At 41.8% G+C, this 21776-nt stretch overlaps 1 protein-coding gene across 3 annotated transcripts in view; it reads right to left on the bottom strand.

Annotated features, from left to right (window-relative positions):
* The window catches only part of ZBTB14 (zinc finger and BTB domain containing 14), an 83381-nt gene that overhangs the window by 42742 nt on the left and 18863 nt on the right, over nucleotides 1-21776 (bottom strand). The window contains exons 2-3 of one of the 3 annotated variants that reach the window (XM_086965510.1): nucleotides 16640-16755; nucleotides 12777-12879 (exon numbers count right to left, since the gene is read on the bottom strand). The gene's annotated coding sequence lies outside the window, so the exon portion shown is untranslated. Of the gene's footprint in view, nucleotides 1-12776; nucleotides 12880-16639; nucleotides 16773-21776 lie in introns of those variants that run through there. The other 2 variants (XM_086965511.1, XM_086965509.1) reach the window with 2 other exon arrangements.

Here is a 21776-nt window from a genome sequence, read left to right as displayed (position 1 = left end):
TACAGTGAAAGGAGGTCTGTCACTCTGTCACAAGGATGGTGTCATCAGTGATGTCATGAGTGTTGTCACTGACCATGTCATGAGTGATGTAATATGTGACGTCATCAGCAGTGCCTTGCACGCGCAAGTTATAGTGAGTCCAACTAACTATAACGTGGGAATTTCAATGGTTTTATGCGAGTAAAACTTCCTGCTAACTATAACTGGTGTGAAACCTATGGTTTTTTCAGTGAATTTAATAGGTTTTTTAAATGCTAATTCCTAACTATGACTGGTGTGAAACCTATGGTTTTTTCAGTGAATTTCATAGGTTTTTTAAATGCTAATTCCTAACTATAACTGGTGTGAAACCTATGGTTTTTGTCAGTGAATTTCATAGGTTTTTTAAATGCTAATTCCCAACTATAACTGGTGTGAAACCTATGGTTGTTTCAGTGAATTTCAAAGGTTTTTTATTAGCAAATTTCTATACCTATGTAATGTAATATTTTTTAAAATTAGTCCTATATTATATATTTATGTAATACTATTTTTTTATGTATATTCTTTTTTTTTTTTTGCCCTGGAGCGCTCCCGGTGCGTGTACCGGTGAGCGCACCAGAGAGCGTAGTATTCCGTCTGACTGCACCAGAGCCTTCTCTCACCATGTATTCAGTCTGGATTATTGGACATATCTACATCCACTGGGCTCAAAGGTAAGCAGCTAGCAGAAATTTTCACAACCTTGATTTACCAAATGTGGACATCAAATGTATTGGCCAGAGAGGATTGAGATGTCACCAATTGATACCATTGGTGGAAACCTTTTTGCATCTGCCAAACCCTGACCTCTTAATAGTGCACTGTGGAGGAAATGACTTGGGCACTTTGACTGGGGTAGGTCTGGAAATGCTTTTAAAGGACACCTTTGATTAATTGATGGCACTTTTTCCACAAACTGCCTTGGTATATTCCAATATATGTCAAAGACAGAAATGGAACTGGTCCAACCAATTTTGTCCACAATTTGAGAAAGCACGGAAACATGTGAATAAATCTGTTTCTGCTTACATGAGACTTTGGAATGGGTTCAATATAAAACAATAACTTGCGTTTCAACATGCAAGATATCTACAGAGGAGATGGTGTGCACTTCTCAGATGAGGGGAATAGAATATTCCTCCTGAGTTTAAGACTGTGCATTGGAACCTACTTGTAGGTACCTAAATCAGCCACAGAACCCAAAAGCTCTTTTCAGAGCCACCCTACCTCTGATCACTCAAAATTATTATCTTTCTCTAAGTTTTTCACTATTTTTCACCAGAGTACGCTCCCTGGCACGCTCCCCGGTGCGCGTACCGGGCGCTCCCCCCGCGAAATTAAAAAAAAAAAAAATTGGGGGCCTATATGGGCCTCCTAAACTCCCCTCAGAAAACCTAGAGGGTCAGGGGCTGTCTACCGTGCCCCCTTCTACCCATTCCCAACGTTGTTTGTCCTCCATCTTGTGTCTCAATTGTACCGAAACACAAGATGGCGGACTCCCGTAGCGCTCCCGGTACGCGTACCGGAGCGCGCACCGGTAAGCGCTCCCCGAAAAAATGTGGGAAGTTAATGTACATAAAAACCACTGGAGACACTTTCACCAAATATAGAATAGGCCCTACTACATAGCAGTCCCTACCATTTTCCCAAATTTGGTGGTATTCCATTGAGCCATTTACGCTGTAGCCCTGTCTAAATATCCTGAGGTAAATTACATGACAAAAACATATATGAAGTGTTACAATTTACAACCAATTAAAATGTTACTTTCATTTTCTACTTTTTTTCCCTGACATTTGATTGGTTATGTACATGAATATAAATGAAAAATGAGAGGGAAACACGGCCATTTTGACTACAACTACCTGAGATACATCTTTAAAGGATTTTCTCATTTATCTTCATCACCTTTCTATAAGGTAAGTTATAAATTTGTAAGGGGCACTTTAAGTTCATTTGTAAAAACGTTTTCTGACAGTTATTTACTGTCCCTCTGTTATAGTTACAGATTGAGATAGGCTTCTCTGTTATAATTATGGATTGACTTAGGCTTCTCTGGTATAATTATGAATTTTCTTAGGCTTCTTCACATACACTTTTTTATATTTCTACTTCCTGCCTCATACCATACACTGCCCAAAGATAACTTCACTGTTAAAAACTCACAAGTTCCTGTCTGAACTTAAACCCAACAGTGCCCTATCTCTACTGATATATTTATTTTTTATGCAATTTACAGCGAGAAAATGGAAGGAGAACAAAACAAATGTAATATTTCATTCGAAATTGATCTGGAGAACAATCCTAAGGAAGAGATTGATGATTCAGACTTTTTGGATCTGTCTCTGCACCAAGAGTTACTTAATTGTGTGGAAGAAATGAAATCATCAAATCCAAATGAGGACATACCTGACGATATAATGTTGGAAATTCTTTTAAATTTTGAAAAATCACAGCAATAAATTTTTATTTAATAATTAAAAATTGTTCTAGACATTATTCTTTTTTATATGTAAACCATGAAATAGTACCAAAATTAATATAATATAAAGTGAGACTTATATTATACTGTGCATCTTTTTTGTGTTACATAGTAATTTTGCTCATAGTTACTTCCTTTCTCCCACTATATTATCTCCAATGTGTTTTTTACATCTCTTTTTTATCTCCTGCCTCCTTGTTGTTTGTGCTTTCCTGACAGACTATAGTATAGATTCCATATACCACAATAACTTCTGTAACAACATGCAAATTATCTACAGAGGAGACAGTCTACATTGAATTTAAGACTCTGCATTGGTACCTACAAGCTGGTACTTATATCACCCACACAACACAACAACTCTATTCAGAGCTACCCTACCTCTAAGCACTATAAATTATTATTTTACTATTTCACTGAGTTTTCCCCTAGTACGCTCCCCGGTACGCGTACTGGGCACTCCCCCCGCGCAAATCGGAAAAAAAATATATATATTTGCCCCGCGGGGCCCTTTTATGGCCCCCACATCAAACCTAGGGGATCAGGGGGGTCTACTCTGCCCCCTTAGGGTCATTTCCCCCTTTGTTTTTGCCTCCTCTTGTGTCTCGATCTTACCGAGACACAAGATGGCGGCCGCTCCGGACTGTTTCGAATGTTTACAGACACCGAGAGCCAATCAGCTTTCTGCGCGCAAGTCGCGTAGCGCTCCCCGGTGCGCTCCCCAGGGCGCGGCCATAGATATATATATTTTTTGGAACCTAAATTACTCAAAATTCACTGGAGCACATATCTTGAGACATAGCAAAGGTACACCGGGCTACCAGTCCCTACAAAACTAAAAATGTCACAATTTATGTTGAATCACAGCGATCAGGCCGATACACGGCATAATGGTACATTTTGAAAACTGGGTATAGAATTTCAAGATGGCTCTGCCCATAACGGACACTGCCATTAGACAACTTGGCAGCTATTTACATCGGCTTTATGTCTACTGCCATAATAGCGAATGTTGACATAATTGTGTGAGAGAACAGGTAACCCAGGCATCAAAACGTAAATTAGCCGACTTGGCGTGAAAACGTGATCGCTGAAATGTACTTACAATCCAAATGTATGTTATGCGCGAATGAAGCGTTAAGCTCGCATATGAAATAATATTTGCTTTTATGCAGCAGAATTGAATATAAGAGCTATTGTGAATTTGTGTACTTGCACATAATGTGACTTACAATGTGAACACACTCCAATATGGCGCATGATCATAGTCCCTTGTTTGTTTTCACCAACAATGAACGCTGCGAACGCTGTTAAAAACATGGCGTCTCCCATCAATGTTTGTAACATTGAGGAAGGCGGAGCGCCGAAACGCGTCTGTTGCAAGTATTTGAAATAAATATTTAAGAACTATCCCCCGGAGTGCGTGGTTTCTAATGTAATTTGGTGGAAACCTTGAGCCGAATATTTTTGCGGGTCCTGCAACCGCATCACGCACCCGTCTGGGAGTGCTCCCGAAACCTGCAGGGGATTGAGCGCGAATATATATATATATATATATATATATATATATATATATATATATATATACATACACATCTTTTCCTCCCAAGTGCCTCTGAACTCAAAGACGCCACTACGTGCAAGATCTGATTACAAAACCTTATGTTCCCCGGCGCGTTTTAAAGCAACATGCTTCTTCTTCAAGGGCAGGCTGCAACTGACGAAAAAGCCGCAACCGTCACTTTCCATTTTTGTATGCTCTCTCCAGTGAGGCACACTGGTAGTTGCAGTTCAAGATTCCCCTCCAGTGGGGTCTGTCTCGATGCAGTCGATGGATCCTGCTTAATTCGGTGCAGCCGCCCTAACTGAAAGGAAAAGGGTGCTGCTTGATGGCGAATCCGTTGGTCCAACAGCAGCGTGTGAGACCCTCTCAATTAGCAGCTGCCCCTTGATGTCTGGGGCCCACTGGAGGGCGGTAAAAACTTTGGCAAAGAATTAAGCAGGATCAATCGACTGCATCGAGACGGACCCCACTGGAGGGAATCTTGAACTGCAACTACCAGTGTGCCTTGGAGAGAGCATACAAAAATGGAAAGTGACGGTTGCTGCTTTTTCATATCGAAGGAGTGCATCTGACAGTGCTCCTCTGCCTTGCACCAGTCTGGTCAGTAATTTTGCAGCTGTCCATTTAACTAGGTCATAAAGCCAATATCTCATCCAAGTCTGTCCTGTTCACCAGCAATAAAGACACTCAGAACGTGGGCCTCATAGCTCACTGTACCATGACATTTTAGGTGCCCTTGACAAGGCCTAAAAAGACTGAATCATGGGCACTTAAAAAATGTGAAGCAGCAACCCGCACCCTCCTCCTTCTCTGGGCTCCCAAGTGAAAAGTTAATAAGGTTTTCACACGGTGCTTAAATGGCCTGATAACAACCAATTGCCAATTAAGACGTTTTCAGGGAAATTATCAATGTTAGGAAATGAACAATGTTACTTAGTCTCATTTCTTGCAGGCGTGTCTAAGCTGTCAGGACCTTTAACGCTTCATACGAAACTTTTCTGGCCAAGTTAAAAACGCCTTTGGTCACGTATATCAAGGAACACAAAGGCACAAGAAAGGGTCTAATTTAGAGTATGGTAGGATGGGAACCCTGTAATAAACTAAGCACAGTTTCTTCGCCTGATTTAGAGGTGGGGAAACTGCTCTGTTTTCAACAGCAGAGGCACAGCTGGCTCTGCCGTCACATACCTTCGACTGGTGGCCCATCTGCCACTAGGGCACTAGTCTGTGAATGTCATTAGGCCTGTTCTATTTACGGCGTGCCTTCCAACTCCCTTTTTCCCTCCCCAAACCACAATGCGAAATTGTGCAGGAAAAATCAGAGCATGAAAAATCAGAGCATGGAAAATCAGAGCATTAAAAATCAAGGCCATTCACGGACATACAGAAATCCAACAACTTAGTGCCACTTTCTTTTGTTCTAAAAAAGACCCCCCCCCCACCCTTCTATTTTGACAGCTTGTCTTTTCATAGTGTGTATATGTAGTTGCTGCTAAATATCATCTGAGCATATTGTCCCTAATATCAAACAAATACTGATGATACCCAGGTTTTTTGGTAAAGATACAAGGGGAGCAAGATGGTTTAACACACTTTCGACATGCACACAGGAGATGGAATCCTGGGTGGCTAAAAGCTGGCTACGTCTAAATGGAACCTAAATGAAACCAATTGCTTTTTGGAAGCCTTTTAAGCTTTAAAGGATCTTACTATTTTTCAATATCACTGTAATCTTTGTAAACACTTCAAATCTGGTGACTAACAAAGGAAAATCATAGTCTTTCTTGAATTATCATCAATCTTATCCCATTAATAAAGCGAGTTATTCTTATTGGTGCCTTTGTTACCTCCTAAATGGACTACTGTTACATACTGCACCTAGGTATGTCTAAATCTATTATCGCGCCACTGCAAATAGCCCAAAATTGCCCCTGCTCCAGAGATTGAGAAGAAGAAACTATGGGCCTCATTTAGATCTTGGCAGATAGGTTACTTCATCACAACGGTGACGGATATCCCGTACCCTGAAACATAAATCCCTTAGGATATAATGGGGTGTACATATCGGCAGACAGAATATCTGTCACCATTGTGACAGAGTTATTCGTCCACCAAGACTTAAATTAGGCCCTACGTCTTCTTCACCAGAAATGGAGCTGCAATGGTCTCTGGGAGAGATGAAGGTTCACTTGAAGAGAATATGTATAATTTCATGAATGTTCGCACAAAACAGTGCCTAGTTAACTTTTGGGATAAAATTACTGCTTCTGACCATGTACATTGTAAATAAGAATTTGGTGACTCCCACTTCTTGCAAACTATTCTCTATTGGAGGTAACTTACTGAGATCTTATGAGACTCCGCTTTGAAATACTTTCATACCTATCTACGATCTGAGGTACATTTTTTATATATTAAAACACAGACATAAATTATACCTTTTTAAATCGTAAGATCAATATTCAGTGTAGCCCCTGCTTTGAAACATCCTGGGTTGCTAACTGTACTGCATCAGTGCATAGCATAATATCAACCCAAGTGCCTTCTATATATGTTGAAGACATAGAGAGTGAACATACCAAAAGCGGTGCGCTACCTGACGCAGAGCAAGGATTAGGTTACTTACCCTGTAAGAATCTGTTTGTGGCATGTAGTGCTGTAGATTCACATGGTCTGTATACTCCTGCCATCTAGTGTTGGGTTTGGAGTTGTGCAAGTTGTTTTTCTTCAAAGTAGTCTATCAAAACACGAGGTAGAGTGACTCCTCCTCTCGGTGCTAATGTACATGGGCATAAACTCCTTTGTTAGCTTGATTTCCCGCAGTCGGGTGAGAAAAAAGTGCAAGGAAAGTGTGAGAATAAAGATCTCCATGCTAAGAGAAATATGTAAAATGTCACTGCAACAGCCACAAGCTTCTGGGGAGGAGGGAGGGTGCATGCGAATCCACACAAACAGATGATACAGAGTAAGTAAGTACCATAATCTGTCTGATGGCATGTGTGACTGTAGATACACATTTTCTGCATAGACTGTAAAGCAGTCTTTTTTAAGAAGCGGTGGCTAACGTGTGGAAGTTGCAGACGTTTGAAAAAGGGTACGTAGCACTACCTGACCTACATTGGCTTGTTGGCGTGCTAACATGTCTACACAGTAGTGTTTAATAAATGTATGTGGTGTAGACAATGCTTTGTTGCTTTGTTTACCTGAAAGTTTTAGTTCTATCTATGTAAAACATGAGTGCTCTTTTTACATCTGAGGTGTGAAGAGCTTTCTGCCACATAATCTGGGTTAGGGAAAAAACACGTAGCTCAATGGATTGATTGAGATTAAATTGAGAAACTACCTTTGGTTTGAATTTTGGAGTATTCAGAAGTACACATTTTTCTTTATGTATTTGAAAAATTGGTTCTCCTAAGGTTAATGCCTTGAGCTCGCTAATATACCTGAGTGAAGTAATGGCAACTAGAAATTACACATTCCATGATATAAATTGAAGTGGGCATGAGTGTGATGGCTCAAAAGTGGGGCCCTTGAGCCTAGTAAGCACAATGTTTAGGTTCCAGGAGGGTGCTGGAGGTACACCAGGTGGAATGACTATTTTTATTCCTTCCATGAATACTTTAATGAAAGGAATTTTGAAGAGTGATAGATGCTATTTTGGAGATAGGCAGCTACTGCAGCAAGATACAATCAAATGGAAGTGTATGCAAAGTTTGACTTTTGCAAATGAAGTAAGTTGCAAATAAGGTCCTGCACAGTGGCCTTGATAGGATTAATGGGTTTAGGCTGGCAGTAGCAAATGAAACACTTCCAATTTGCAGCGTAACAGACTCTAGTTGTGGGTCTGTGTGCCTGTTGGAGAATGTCCAAACATCATGGCGGTAAGTATAAATAACCTAACTCTAAGACCGCAGGAGCCAAATTGCTAGGTTAAGCATCTTGAGATCTGGGTGCTGATTAGTCCTTGATTCTGAGTGAGAAGGTCCGGCGCGATGGAGAGCTTCTTGTGTGGTACTACTGAGAGATCCAGGGGCATCGTGAACCATGACTGGCATGCCCAGGGGGAGCTAGAAGGATCATGGTGAGAGATGTGTGCCTGAGTCCCCGAACCAGAAACAGAATGAGAGGGAGAGGTAGAAAACCATAGGCAAACATCTAAGGCCAACTCATCAATACTGCGTTGCACTTGGATAGTGGGTGTGGGAACCTGGATGCAAAGTCTAGGTATTTTGCTTTTTTATTTGTGGCAAACAGGTCTATGTAGGGATGGAGGACTGGTGGGTTGAGTTCCTATTCGTGAGTCTGTGGTGTTTCCTTCTGAGCAGGTCCGCAAGAACGTTGTCCGTCCCCAGCAGATATTCCGCCAACAAATGAATGAGATGGTTAAGAGCCCAATTCCATATGGTCTGAGAGAGGTGTGACAACTGAGATAACAGTGTCCCCCTTCCGTTTTTGTAGATAGTACATGGCTGTCATGTTGTCCATCCGGACTAGGACAACCTTGTGAGATAGGTAGGGAAGGAACACTTTCAGTGCAAGGGATAGTGCCAAGTAGTTGATGTGTAGAGATTGCTGTTTGGCATCCCACAGACCTTGTATTGTGTGTTTTTTTAGATGTGCACCCTAACCCGTCCCTGAAGCGTCTGTAGTCAGAGTGATTTAAGGTACAGGGTCCAAAAAAAGCCACCGCTTCAACAGATTGTTGGGGTTCCACCATTGCAGAGAACAGTGACTTTGATGGTCTATCAACACTAGATCCTCGAAGGGGGCCCTGTGACTGAGAACACTGACAAGAGAGACATTGTTGTAGTGGGTGCATGCTTAGTCTTGCGTTGGACACTAGGCAATGCAAGGTGCCTTCATACCTAGTAGAAGCATGACAGTCTAAACTGTGAGTGTTCTTTTTGGCTGAAATTGAGGTAGAAGTGTCTGAAATTTTTCTATCCGAGAGGGATTATTTTAAGCTAGCCCTAACTGTGTGTTGAGGATTGCTCCTAGGTATGGTTGAAGGTGAGACTTGGGGACATTGATGGTAAACCTCCATCTATTGGCAGCTGTATGTGTTGCTGACACTGCAGATGGGTGTTTGCTTTGATTAGCCAATCATCCAAGTATGGGAATACATGAATGTATGTAGCGACAAAGAAGGGGAGAACCTTGAATTGTTAGTGTTTTCCTGCTATCACAAACCTGAGGCTGTTGTGATGAGCAGGGTGAATGGGTATATTGAAATAGGAGGCTTTTTGGTCCAAAGTAGCCATAGAGTCACCCATCTATAGAAGTGGAATGACATCTTGTAGAGTGAGCATATGAAAGTGTAGTTGAGAAAAATGAGATCTAGGTCTGGTCTCAGTGGCCGTCTTTCTTTGGAATTAGAAAGGGCAGGGAATACACTCCTGTGCCTTGCTGATGAAGGGGAACTGGTTCCATAGCCCATTTGAGGAGAAGGGGTTGGACCTCCTGTTTCAGAAGCGTTAGGTGATGTAATAACAATCTGTGACTGCGACGTGGGATGTTGGGTGGTGGAGTAATAAGCTCCAGACAGAAGCCATGTTCGATAATAGCTAGTACCCATTGGTCTGTTGTGAGGGTTTCTCAAACCGGGTGAAAGGACTGTAGTCTTCCCCCCACAGGTGTTGTGTGATCGGGGGGAATGATGGCCAGACACTGGTTGGGAGCGGAGACTGTACCACGTGTTGAAGCACCTCTACCTTTACCTCTGTCTTTATTGCCTCTAATGGAACCTCTGTAAAATCCTTTAGGGTAGGTGGATTGTCCCTGCTTTTGCCTGGAAGTGGAGACATGTGTGGCAAAGGATTTTGTACCCACCCTTGTAGCCTGAGCAGCGAAAGGAACCATGAAGTGTAGGAGTCGGTAGGGTTCCCACTGCTTTTGCGGTGTCATATCCTTTTTCATCTAATTTAAAGTGGAGTCCACTTGAGGGCCAAATAAATGTTCCTTATCAAAAGTCATGTTTAAAACCTGTTGAACCTCAGGTTTAAAACTTGATCACCTGAGCCAGGCATGTCACTTGAGCAGTATACTGGTGTTAATGTCCTGAGAAGCTGTGTCTGCTGCATCTAAGGCATATATAATAGAATTATTAGTGACAGCATGCCCTTAGTTAACAAATTGTTGACCTCCTTTTTGTGTTCTTCTGAGAAATACTGCAGAAGTTCTTCCATTTCATCCCAGTGGGCCCTCCTGTAACATTGAAGTAGGGCTTGGGAGTTGGCAATACACAAATGATTGGCTGCTTGAGTGGCAACATGTTACCCAGTAGCATCAATGAGTTTGCGCTCCTTCTCAGGAGGTAGGGTATCTCCAGTTGCTTGAACATTTGCTCATTTACGAGCTGTGGGAGCAACAATGGAATCTGCTGGAACCTGGCTACATATAAAATGTGGGTCTGAAGCAGTCGCTATATATTTCTTAACAACCCGTGGGGTTATCACTCTGGCACATACTGGCTCTTTGAAAATGTTGTTGCAACACAAATAGATGATGGACGGACTGTTGAACATTATCAAACATTCACCCCCAGTCACAGATCAGGGTTTAATCCATTGTTATTTTGCTCACCACACCACCCCAGTTCAGACATAGCCATATGCAAATCAGTCTTGACCCTGTGCCTCATGGAAATAGTCCAGACCGAATTGCCAGGCCATGTCTTCCCTGGAGAAGGAATCAAGCATCCTAGGACAGATTTTGGGCTTTCAGCCCGCATCAGCCAGGATAGCTCGACTCCAGTGGCGTAGTGAGCACGGGACCCATGTCTAGGCATACCCTTCGGACTTTAAATATGTCCTCAGCATGCCATAACATGCCTGGAAGAATGGGCAGAAACTGTGTATCCTCATGGGTGAATGACAGTATGCCAAAGAGGAAGTCTTGTTCCAGAGACTCCCTATGAAGTTGCACTAGTATCTTCAGGTGGTAAGAGCGAACTGGATAAAGGTCTAGGTCATTGGGAGTTACGGAGTCTATGTCATAAATGTACCATGGATCTAGGTCCCCTAATGGTTCTCCTAATAAACGCCTTGTAAGTGAACCTGGAGGTGTGTTATCTAGAGGGTCCTGATGTGGAGAAGATGGTGGAGGTGCTGATGCTGAAGGAGGTAGTGCAGTGTAGTGTATGTGATGGAGGATGATGTGCAGGGCTGGTAGCCTTGTCTTTTGTCCTCTTCTCTTGAGGTACAGGAATGTCCAAGTCCTCCTCAAATGTTAACTGCCTCTTAGGAGGAGGAGAGGCTGTAATTCGCCCTGTGCCTTCTTGAATGTGGATTTTTCTCTGTCCATCTTCTCAAAAAAAAACAAGGAGATGATGGACAGAGTGCCTAAACTTTTCAGACGCTAACCCCTAGTCCCAGATCTGGGTTGAATCCATCAGGGTTCTTTAGCTCACTTCGCCACCCCAGTTCAGACCCAGCTGTATGCAAATCAGTCTTGACCCTGTTCCTTATGGGAACAATCCAGCCTGAACTGTCAACCCAGCTCTTCCCTAGACCAGAAACAAGCATCTTGGGACCGGTTTCAGGTTAACACCCCTCATCAGCCAGGCTAGCTTGAATCCAGTGGCAAAGTGAGCAAGGGACATAGCCTGCCAACTTAGGGCGAACAAAGAAAACACAAGGAGATGATGGACGGAGCGCTGAAACGTTTCAGACACTCACTCCTAGTCACAGATCTGGGTTGAATCCATCATCGTTCTTTAGCTGACTTCGCCACTCCCAGTTCAGACTAAGCTATATGCAAATCAGTCATGACCCTGTTACTTATGGGAACAGTCCAGCCCGAACTGCCAAGGCAGGTCTTCCCTTGACTGGCAACAAGCCTCCTGGGACTGGTTTTGGGGTAACGCCCCTCATCTGGTCCAGGGAAGACCTGGCTTGGCAGTTTGGGCTAGACTGTTCCCATGAGGCACAGGGTGAAGACTTGTTTGCATATCGCTGGGACTGAACTGGGGTGGCGAAGTGAGTTAAAGAACCCAGATCTGTGACTGGGAGCTAGTGTCTAAAAAGTTTTAGCGCTCTGTCCATCATCTCCTTGCGATTGCCGTCTTCTCAAGAACACAATTTCCGTACTGAGGGTGGACGTGGAAAGGTTGGCCTGAGATGGGCGGCTTCTCAAAGGGCGATCAGTCGATGTCCGACCCGGCGAAGATTATTGAGCAACAGCGGATTAGAAAAGTGCAATTGAGATACACTATACTGCCGAAGACAGGATAGGACCAAAGACTCGTACCGAACGGAGTTGAACACAGAGGAGAGGCACACATTTCCAAACTCGACTGCGGAGAGAAAACAATCTAACAAAGGAGTCAATGCCCATGCTCAATATCCCCGAGAGGCGGCGTCATCCTACAGCTTGACTCTAAAGACTTCTTCAAAGAAAAACAAGATGCACAACTCAGAACCCAACACTAGATAGCAGGAGTATGCAGAGCATGTGTATCTACAGCCACACATGCCGTCTAAACTATCAATTGCCATCTGTGCAAAGAAGGGTCATACATGGGTGTGTTCCAAAATCTCAAATAGACAGTTCCACCTACATAAACGCGGCAAAGAATTCTGTGATAAAATTACCTCAGAAAGGAAACATTTGTACTGATTACTGATAGTGTACACGGGAGAATACCTGAGATACATGCCACATACAGAAATAGTCATCATTGTGGTCCGGAGTGCACAGACATTTGCTTACCGCACAAAAAGCATGATCTATGCCAAAATCAATATCTCTAGGAATCACTGAGAAGGTGCAGTCATCAGAGACGCTGAAATGGTACGGTGTAGAAAAGCACATCCTTGGGGAAAAAAAGGGATGTAAAAATTAAGAGTGTGTTCTGTTTGCGACACAAGTTCTAAAGATACCAGCTCAAGGTCTCTATGCCTTGGTGAGAAAGGGTGAAGGAGAGGAACAGGCATGATATGGGATTTCGTCCATACTTGATGACCAATCTGCCTTCAATGTTGGAAAGAGAGGGAGAATACTGGAGGGTAGTTGCTAATTTTGCTTGTCAAGCTCCATACGGAGATGAGATGCAAAACATTTTCTGAATATTTTCAAACTCTCAGCAACAAAGTCCCAAATCTCTAGAGAAATGTCCAATGGTAAAGCGTCTGATGAACGTGCAGACAATTCTTCACTACTTCAGACAGCAGTCACCCATAAAACATAAACACACGGGACACTAAAGCTCTAGGTTGTGAAGGACAAACCAGCATGGTCAATTTTTCAATGATTTCAATGTGCCGAACTTAAATTCCTTGAAGCTAGTCACTTGCAGCATGTGTGGAACCCAGGAAAAATACCAATACGTTGAAGGTAAACGGATCATTTCCGTTTACTCTCCTTTAGCGGAGAAAAAGAATTGCCTGAGAAGGAAGCTGGCAACCTGCTATTGGGAGCCACACATCTAAATTTTACTTTATGCTTCATAAAGGTACCCTGCTCTTCAATTTTACAGAGAAGAGCCTCGCTTCAGACTAATAAAAGGAGTACATAATCATCAAGATTTTTACAATGGCTGAACTTGACAGAGGACCTTTTTAGAATTTTACAGGTGAAGTACATTCACCAAAAAGTTACGGACCTCCTGTCATCACTATTTGAAGTGTATTGGGCCTCAGCACATTCTAAATAGAGGGACATCTGCCATTGGTCACACATCCTCAAAACTCCAAAGTATTGATGGTGAAGATTGCTCTTTTTTCCAGAAAATAACCACTCATGGGAGACTGGGATGTTTAACGGTGTTCAGTATAAGGAGTTTTACAAACCTATGATGGGTGGCAGATTTGGGGGCTTAATGTGCAAATTTGTAATTCAGATTCTGGAGGCTTTGTGTTACTGCTGAGATGCAGGGTGCAGTATAAATATACAGAAGATACAGTTGAAGGCTTTCTTACACATATATTTGGTCATCACAAAGACATGCTCCTTCATCACTCAAACTACTTGGATAGATATGTCAATGATCATGCAACAACGCCCATATCTAATGCATGACATAGTCAGCCTAGAGTACATAAAGTTCCCCTGGACATCCAGTTAGACAGGCTTCATACCTTAAATGTTTGTTTAATGATTACGGAAGGCTGGGGAAATGTATTTATGGCAGTTATGATATATGCTGAGATAAAGAGGATGACATTATCAAATCACAAGTTTAACAAAGTGTCAGGAGGAAAAGAAGCTGGACAACATTGCATCTGCAATGGTTTTAAGGTATGAAACAGTCTCAAAACTGGAATTTATAGCATTTTAACACGTTTTTTATTCTAGCATATTCTAGCATGTGCCTAATTTCTCGATGAATTGATCATAACACATTATCTTTGATGTGGGCTACCTTCTACGAAGGAAACCGCAGCTATGCAACAGGCCTAATGGTTTAACTGGGGCCCGATTTGGATGTTGGGCGGACCGCCACTGACAGGCCGTCGGTGGCATTTCATCCGACATCCAGAGTATCGGTTAGATCGCCAGATTATAATGCCAGCAGTCAGAGCGATTTTGTTGGGGGAAAGACTGCCGCCTAAAACAGGCTCAAGGTGCCATTCGAGGGAGGTTGGAGCCTATTGCCACACCCTACAATGGTGGCGTTGTCTGCAGAGGCACTATCATAGGGATTAGAATGTTCCTTTCCCTCTGCCTTTACATGGCGGTCGACAGCTATGTAAAGGCAGATGGACAGGGACTTTGGGGGCCCCTAGCAGGGCCCTGTCCACCGTGGGGGTCCACTAAGGGACCGGGGGGCAGATATGGCGCCCCCCACAACATCCATGCATTGTGGGCCAGGCACCACATGGTGCCTGGCACACGGTCCATGAATGTTTACAAACATGCATTTTTCATTTGCGGGTTGTGCTGCGGCCGTTTTCTGGGCTGCAGCACAAGCTGCAATTCAAAAAGGCATGTTTCCAAACGCCTTCACGGTGGTCGGATCATAATATGGCAGGTGGAGCCTTTGACTACATGTCGGGCAGTCTCCATCCTGATACGATGGCAGGCGGACGCTCGTCCGACTGCCATCATAATGAGGGTCCTGGTGTTGATACTGGACTCAAATGCAGCAAATGAGCCCATCACATTGACCCATTTTCCACTTAAAATGTATAATGACAGGTTCAGACATTTGGAGAAAAATAAAGAGGTGATTTTCCCATAATGCAGACAGTGCTGAGTAGGCTGGGGAAGTGCACAGAATTCTATATAATGAATCCCTTCCTTGATGGGCAGGCCAACTGTCCCAAATGACTGAGGTCTCAGTCATCTTCCATTATTTCCTGGTTTCTACAATGTAAAGGGAAACTTTTTTTCAAAGAGACTTGACCGCCTTATTGATAAAACTACTAGAAGAGCATGTTGCCTCTAAGGCAAATAGACATCTGGGGGCAAGAAGAAGAAATAGTATTTTGGAACTATAAGGCCTGATTTACAACATTAATTCCTACAGTAACTAATAGGGAGATATATAGAGTTCCTCTTAAATGACATACTGGAGGAGCTTCTGCTCACACACCAGAGTTTTTCTGAAGTAGCTATTTGAAGTTGCTACAGCACAGGCCTCACACTTGCTTAAATCACCTTGCTGTGAAGCACATAATAGATTAGAATAAGGCTCCTACCTTTCCAAGATGCATGGACAGACACATTATTTTTGCCTAAATTGGGGTGTGTGCCAAGTCAGTCCTTTCTGACCGAGTGTACTACAAGTTAGTCGTTTAAATTGAACAAATATTTACCCCTAATTGCCTGGTCCTGGCAAAGAAGAGCAAGCTGATTTTTTTTGTGCTCTTGGCATTGGGTTTGGTGTAACACAGGGAAGCGCAGTAGTGGAGAAGACCAGATTCCCGAAGTCTCACTGATGGGTTATGTGAACTGCAAAAATAGGTAGTTGTGGAAATGGATTTGTTGTAAATGAGGCGGGGACAGCAATGCAGCGAGATGATCTACACAATATGGAATGAATTCAGACTGAATGTCAAAAATAGGAACTATCCAATCATAGAGTAACTTGGCAGGTGTGGTATAACGTTTTACTCTGAGAACTCTGAAAATAGGAGAGTTAGTTACTTGTATAAGTCAAACTATCACTGTGTAGGAAGAGGATCTATTGTCCCCGTACACTGTTATCCTAGGAGGAGAAATGGGGAATTATGATTCTACTGCCCTGATATGACTGTCACTATTGATGCAGACATTTACATGGTAATAATTACCCATCTGCTGTGAGCATTTTACTGGCAACCATAAACTGTTCAGTCTATTGGTCCGTAGGTTCTCGTTGACCACACGATGCTAGGATATATTTCATAAGCTGCAACATTTTTGAGGCTGACTTCACTTACCCATGTCATTTTTAGCATGCATCGGTTCATTATTACTACAACTAGATGCACTGAAAAAAATATGGAATGAATGCTGTTTATGTGAAAAATGCATGTCGCTTTCAGATTCATTTAATCACTTTTAGGTGGCTTTGTAATAAATTCCATACTGTCATTAAATAACATGTTATTCAGAAAATGCCATACTATTCAGAAAATGCCATACTATACCATGAACAATGGAGTTTGTTCTTCTCAATTTTCAGCAGATTGTCGAACTTCTAGCCTTGGAATCAGATAAATATATTTTGATGAGTCCAATATTTTGAGGTGGGATAACGACAAATCTAGACATTGAAAAAGAAAATAGAAATATGAATGCAAGTTAGAAGTAACAATACATGACAATTCATGTGAGTAACATCCTGAGGTACAGACAGAGTGCATGATTTGTTTGTGGTATAGGTTTGGAATACCTATAAATGTATAAATGAGCGTTTGCGTTGTGTGTGTATATTGTATGGAGGAGCAATTTTTGATGCTGACTAGTGAAGAAGCATTCATATGTTCACTACAGTATACCTACCCTAGAAAGCATGTATAATAACATGAAAGGTGGACATTTGATGGATGTTACTGAAGATGTGTTCTGGCCTTGTGTGATTTCATTAAGCAGCAAGTCAAACTGCTAATCTCATGGACAGGTGGCACTTAAACTCTTGCTCTCCAATCACAATGTCTCAGGAGGCTGACTATATCGAGAGTCTGCAGTATGTCATACACTACTCCACCTCTGCACCTTAAGGTCTCTCGCCTCTACTGAAAACCGATTTTTTGCTACCTTTTTTAATTAACAAGAAAAAAAACAATATTGATGACATAGGCAGAACAACCAGTGATTGGTGTGTCAGTAACAGAGATATCGAGCTTATGACCGTCCACAAAGGATTAGTATTCATACATTTTCAGGACATAGAACACTGTAGGAACTGTACTGTAGAGACTTCCAGTGCAGGTGTTTCCAATTACACTGTTGTCTTCAAATCGACAATGGCGTTTGGCACGCAATTTCCGTACCGAATGGATGGTTGCCAATAACGCTGTTTCCAGCAACGCTGTTCAGCTGCTCAAAACAAACTCAGCCAGAATCTTATCCGATGAAGATTAGGACACCCTTTGGTGTTTTAGAAAAGGACTAAAACTAATTTCGCACTCCGACATTGTTGATTTAAAGACAACAGAGTGTAATTGGAAACAGCCGCACTGGAAGTCTCTACGATAGTGTCAAGGTTTCACTCTCTGAAATTCTGGAAGGGTCATTGTTGTAATGCAGATTAATTTTGTCCTGAAGATGGTCTGAACGATATACACGAAAGAAGACCAAAACGTCGACTAGATTATCCAACTCCCTGTGTATTAATCTACATCAAGTGACTATTATTTAGTGAAAAATTGGTTGCCTTGGTAATTTTATTAGGAGAGGATTGTACTTATCAAATTGCGGTGTGACTAAGATTTACCTTTTTCCTTTGATTGCATTTGCTATCAGCCGTAGTGTTGAATGTACCCTGTAAATTTTTCATAAAATGAAAATATATTTTTTCAAAAGATATCCTGTTGTCTGTTCTCTGTTTATGATCAATCCATCTATGTAATAATTGCCCAATTTAATAATTAAATCTTGGATAACTGTAGTATCTAACATTGAATAGTTGGAATTATTGGAAAAACTGTATTATTCAAATAAAATCCCTTGCAGGCATCTTTACTTATACAGCTATTTCAGCCCAAGCCTCCAAGGGTATATTGGGTTTCCCCACATCCTTATTAACCCCTTCGATGCGTGTGACAAGGTCAACTCGTCATGGGCGTTACCTACGCTGTGCGTGTGACGAGTTGACCTTGTCCCATAACGCAGGATTTTCGAAATCGCAGCGCTCAGCGGGAAAACCGCTAGCGCGCATGCAGTTAAACATAGGAAAGATGGCATTTGCGGTGCAATGCAGCGGTGGAGACGCTGCAAAAGTTAGCAGATCAACTATCAGTCTTTGATTGCTAGAGTGAGGGGTTAAACTGTTCTATCTAGGTAAAACTATTACCGCACATTGTTACTATCCCTAATTGATGTACAAGACTTTTGCCTCTATCATAAAAACAACCAATAATGTTTAGCTGTAATTCTTAAAGTGTGAAAATAAGGAACCATTCTTTGTAATAAAGATGGGTTGTTTCATAACTGCAAATTCGTGTTAATGCAAAGAAACTGCTCTCAGAGCAGGAGTCATTTCAAAAGGCCACTCAGAGAACAACCATATACCATTTTACTTTTTTTTTTAAAGTTCTGATATTTTTAACCCATTGCCTGCGGGGCTAATTCCCCCGCTGTGCTGGGGGGCGGGGGGCACACACAGCGCCCCGGTGCTCATGACGAGCTGAGGTCGTCACAGCCACACCCGTTTTTAAGGATGTTCAGCACAGCGGGGGAATTACCCCCGCGTGAGAGCGTTCGGACCGTTAAGACGAGCTCAGCTTGTCATGAGCACACGAGCACCAAGGGAGGGGTTAATGAAACAATGCCTCCTGCTGGGGCACTTACATTATAGCTATTAAATAGACAACACTGTTTTGCATGGCTTTTTTTTAATGTAAACTGTGCTGTTAAATGTCCAAGTGTGAGCATAGACTGAACCCAAAATAGATCAGTTCTAAAACATAACCGGCATACGTACATGTATAACATTAAGTGTGCGCATATATGCGTGTTTTCACTCAGGAGAAACGTAGCCAACATGCACATTTCTTGTAACTCTCACTATTTTAGTCCTGAAATTAAATTGAATGATATTACTAGCAAGCATTGGCAGTCTCAAAAGGAATGGAGTTGTGTACAAGCTTTTTGGCTTTTGCCAATCCACGTTTTTCTCTCGTCATTGCTTTTGCAAAAGTTAATTGCTGCGGGATGTTCTGTACCGCTGCACACATAAAAACATGCCTGAGATAAAAAAAAAATTCTTCAAAAGCAGATATTTCCATTGTAGCCTCTAGAATTAAGGGAACTTATTTGTGTGCTTGAGAAAGAGTAGAAAGAGGTTAATCATAATTAATTTAGCAATAGCTGAGGCGGCCTAACCAATTTGCTGCATTTAATTGGGTTCATATACATTTACTCCAGTTTCTTTGTGGTAAATTTGATTAACATGAGTTAGGTGTGCTTATTGGTCGGAGATATGTGACTCATTGGAAATGATTAGTGGGATTAATAGATAAAATAGAGGATATATGTATTCTAAGGTTGCATAGACATGGTTTCAAAGAAAGGGAGGTTGTGGTTCATGAAATGAGGTGTAGGCAAGTTGCAGGAATTCAATAAAGGATAATTGATGGAAACAAGCATACAGCACAGTAGATTATCCTCAAAGATGATGCATAAGGCGGATGGAGGTAAGGGAAGGGGAGTCATTTAAAAGAAAGAAGAGGGAACTATTGAAAGTCAAGGTCAGATTTTAATGAAGGTTTTAGACTACAACGTGGGAGGCTTTTTAAGATGGCATACAATCGGAGGATTTCGAATTATAGTAAGAAATAGGCTTGGGTGAAATTTTTATTGTGATAGTGTTTTTGTGTTATTTCATGAACTTCGCGTTACATTTGTTATGCTAAATTCCCAAAATGATGCCATTACACCACTATGTGTAACTACATGTCACACATGACAAAAATTTACCACAAAAGCATTACACAGCAAAAAAGGGACCCAGCTGTTGTTTGCAAGCATTTTTGCAATATTTTCTACTGTCAATATGTGTTTTTGCATCAAACATTTGAGGGAATGACGCATTTCACTCTAAAATGTACCACAAAATGATGGATTCACATTATGCATAATCATGAGTAGTTTTGCGGACACAAATTTGTGAATTTTGCTCACCCCTAGTAAGAAACTGTAGGAAGAAAAAAACATAATTTGCATGTGAGATAATGGTATGAAGTATTTTGATAGACACCAGAATCAGATGAACAATCTGATCTGTCTGCAGCTATGACTGATTTCTGTTTAAACATGAATGCCCCCAGCATGGTATACAGCAGGGGTATCCAACAAGTAGCTCGGAGGCTACAAGTAGCTCACCAGTACCATCAAAGTAGCTTTCAGGCGTGAAGCCAAACCAAGCCGATCTCAGAGTTTGTGCATATTAAAGAAGGCAGCACTGCTCATTTTATTATCCTCAAGAGTTATAATCAGCTGAACCAATAGCAGGGCCCCGTGATAACACTCAAACAAACACTTTGTTGGCATTTGGATCAGCCACATGAACCATCTATAGCCACTTAAAATCTACCTAAGAAGGAGATAGACCATGTTATACATCCTGTTCTATCAGCCGCACCATGTGTGACATCAAATAATAGTGGCAGTAGTAACCAGTGCTGACTCATCAAAGTGTGTGACTGCAAGAACTAGAGTGAAAATGTGTTAGTTGGGAGCATGATCAACCCAAAAGCTGAGGAGAAGAGAGGTAGTATCTAGGGCAGTGAAAATTAGAAGCATATGCATTAATTTATGTGTGGGTGTGTGACATTAGGTCCTTCCCAAATAAACAGTGTTGATTCCTTAAAGCTACTCCTAGTGTCAAGCACTGCCAAATATGTATGCCGGTCCCCAACATAAGAATTTTATCTCTGGGGCAATTGTGCCCGTTTCAAAATCTAATTGTGCCGAAGCCATAATTTTTTCATCTTTTATGGGCATTTTGGTCTAGTTGTTCCATACTTGCTGCCATCATTAAAATATTAAGAGCATTAGTGGCCTGCTTTTAGCAATCCCCGAAAGAATGGCAAATGCGTATCACATAATAACGGCCATAACTGATATATGGTGTGCATCCAGCCTTGGCACACCATATATCATGAAGAGAGGAGGGCAATCAGCATAGCGATAGGACTGCCACATTACAATCTCTGCCTGGGAAGATGAATAGAGATGGGACTGCGAAGAAAGTATTTGACTGAATTTACAGTGGGATAAAGACTCTACATGAGCATACATCTTCGATAATTATTTTAGATAATTATTTTAGATTTGTTGTTTTAGTTTGTTTTTGTAGCTTGTTATTTTAGTATATTGTGGCAGCTTTTTATTTTCTCTTCCTTTTTAGGAATGGGTGATCGAGGCATGGCTGCTCCGCCTAGTTTTTTGGTTTCACCTGGGGAGCCTCTCATACCGTGGAAACGCTGGAAAAACATCTTCTTTACCTATAAGTTGGTGTTTGGTGGAGATAAATATGGGCCACTAAGGAGACAAGCAATTTTGCTTCATCACTTAGGTACTGAAGGAGGGAGGATTTACGATGACTTACCATATGTTTCT

Source organism: Lissotriton vulgaris, chromosome 4_1 (genome assembly GCF_964263255.1).
Source record: "Lissotriton vulgaris chromosome 4_1, aLisVul1.2, whole genome shotgun sequence".
In the NCBI taxonomy this organism is placed as follows: Eukaryota; Metazoa; Chordata; class Amphibia; order Caudata; family Salamandridae; genus Lissotriton; species Lissotriton vulgaris.
This window is presented reverse-complemented; position numbering and strand designations above follow the sequence as displayed.